Here is a 2,420-nt window from a genome sequence, read left to right on the forward strand (position 1 = left end):
AAAAAAAAAAAAAAACACAAAACAAAAAACAAAAACCAAAAAAAACCAAAACCAAAACAAAATCAAATTATATGTAGAATTCACTACTTTTCATCACCTCCACCACTATCACTTGGTTCAAGGTGTCATTTTACCCTCTTGAGGTTATTGCCAAACCTTAGCTGTCTCCCACTTGCCACTCTTGTCTTCTAGCAAGCAATCTATTCTCAGCACAGCATTTAGACAATTCCTTTTGAAATGTCAGCTCATGCCAGTGCTCTATTCAGACTCTTGCACTGACTTCTCATCTCACTTAGAATAAAAGCAAGAGTGAAGAACATGGCCAGGTTGGCCTTATGCAGACTGTCTTTAGGGTGGTGGTATAAAGTAGGGATTATACCTCAGTTAGTGCTCATAGCTCAGTTTTTCTTGCATAGCCTCTCACCCATGAAATACAGATATTTTTGATACTGTGTTCAAGGTTGATATTTGGACAGTACATTTTTATAGTCATTGTCATGCAGTAATTTAATTTTTATCTCTAGTGGCCTGTTTTTACCTGTGGCCTTCACAGTTGTCGTTAATTTTTAGCTGTTTAAAAACATGTTCCAGCTCTAGGTAGAATATATTAATTCTAGAAACACTTACGAGTGTATATTACGCACCAGAGACTAGGGTTACAAAAACAAACAGAAGGGGCCGGGGATTTAGCTCAGCGGTGCTGCCGCCTGCCTCGCAAGCACCAGGACCCAAGTTTGATCCCCAGTACTGGAAAAACAAACAAACAAAAAAACCCAAAAATCCAAAAACTGGAAGGAGGTACAGGTCAGCAACCTTCATCATTGTGAGCAAGTGATTTTTTAGGCCCATAAAGATGGCATATTCTCCTTTAGACAGAGCCAACGGACAACTTGTATATCGAGTAAATAACTCCAAAGGGATGCATCAGTATTTCTCTTTTGATTTTTCTCCTGTCTCCCCTTTATTTATTTTTTACTTTTTTCAAGTAACAAAAGGGTCTCCTTATCCCCGATCAAGCATTTGCTAGCTCCACCAGCCTTGGCTAGACTTAAGCTTCTGCATTCCCCGCATTTTTTGACTTTAAACAATTGTTCTCTTTTTCACATACAAAAAGTTCTCATTTGTATGCTGACTTCATTTCGTTTGCATGTATACCAAGGAGTGGGATAGCTTGATCATTCAGCAGTCATTTATTTATTTATTTAGCAGTACTGGGGATCGAACCCTGGGCCTTCCAACTCAGCTCCATCCCCAGACCTTTTTTTGATTTTTGAAATTTAAAGACAGGGTCTTGCTAAGTCACTAAACTGCTCCGTCTGACTTCAGACTTGTAGTCCTCCTGCTCAGTATCCCAAGGTGCTGAGACTACAGGTGTGTACCATCACACTCAACTTCCTTTTACTTTTTTAAAATTTTGTAATTTATAATTTTTAGTGAGTTCTCTTCTTTTACTTTTTTGCAGAAACTCTGTCCTGCTTCCCATAAAGGCTGTACAAAGTGGCGTTCCTATCAATGCTGTGTAAGAGTTCTTTTTGCTAAGCATGGCCCTGAAATCTCTGAGTGCTTCTTAACATAATATCTGCTTTATCTGTTTATTTCTATAGCCCTACAATTATAATTACAAGATAGTATATCAAGGAGGGATGAGATGAAAGATGAAAAATAAAGCCATTTATTGACAGAAAGTTTTTTTTCCCCCTTTCTATCCACAAGCAAAAGAAAACAGAAATATTTAATTTGGGGTAGTATATTGTGTCTCAGTGAGTGTTGGGGACATTTAGGAACCGAAGTATTTTAAACCATAAAGACTTTAAATGAAGCTTGCTAGGATATGCTTAAATTGGAAATTTTACAATGATCGTTTCATGTAACAATTGTCTTCCTTACCCTTCCTTTTAAAAATCTTTATTAGCTATAAGCATCCAGATGAAAACCACCTAAGGTGTAATGGACCCCTATGGAACTTCCTGGAGAACATAAAGAGAAGGAAAATGTGACCTACATTTATTCTGTGGGATTTGAGGTAAGTGTTCCATGCCATCATCTCAATTCCCCCCCCCACATCAAGTATAAGGATCAGATACTTAATAGCAAAGCCTAAGTGCTCTCCAAATTAAAGTCGTAGGGCTGCAGGTGTAGCTCAGTGACACAGCACTTGCCTAGCGAGTACGAGGCCTTTGGGTTCCATCCCTGGCACCACAGCAAACAAAATAACAAAAAAAGTTGTGTAACATAGTTAAAGGTCCAGAAAGCAGGTACATTCTTTACGTTAAAACAGTTCAGGGGAGGGGCCGGGGATTTAGCTCAGTGGTTCTGCCGCCTGCCTCGCAAGCACAAGGACCGGAGTTCGATCCCCGGTACCAAAAAAAAAAAAAAAAAAAAAAAAAAAAAAACACCAAAAAAAAAAAAAAATAAAAAAA

General features: G+C 38.3%; 1 long non-coding RNA gene across 9 annotated transcripts in view; it reads left to right on the forward strand.

The window, feature by feature from the left end:
* The window catches only part of LOC104873709, an 89,798-nt gene that overhangs the window by 24,356 nt on the left and 63,022 nt on the right, over positions 1 to 2,420 (forward strand). For all 9 annotated transcript variants that reach the window (XR_004515841.1, XR_004515837.1, XR_004515834.1 and 6 more), the window contains exons 4-5: positions 1,463 to 1,519; positions 1,913 to 2,023. This is a non-coding gene — a long non-coding RNA (uncharacterized LOC104873709). The remainder of the gene's footprint in view (positions 1 to 1,462; positions 1,520 to 1,912; positions 2,024 to 2,420) is intronic.

The sequence above is a fragment of the Fukomys damarensis genome, unplaced genomic scaffold (assembly GCF_012274545.1).
Source record: "Fukomys damarensis isolate Sample0158 unplaced genomic scaffold, DMR_v1.0_HiC HiC_scaffold_39, whole genome shotgun sequence".
NCBI lineage: Eukaryota > Metazoa > Chordata > Mammalia > Rodentia > Bathyergidae > Fukomys > Fukomys damarensis.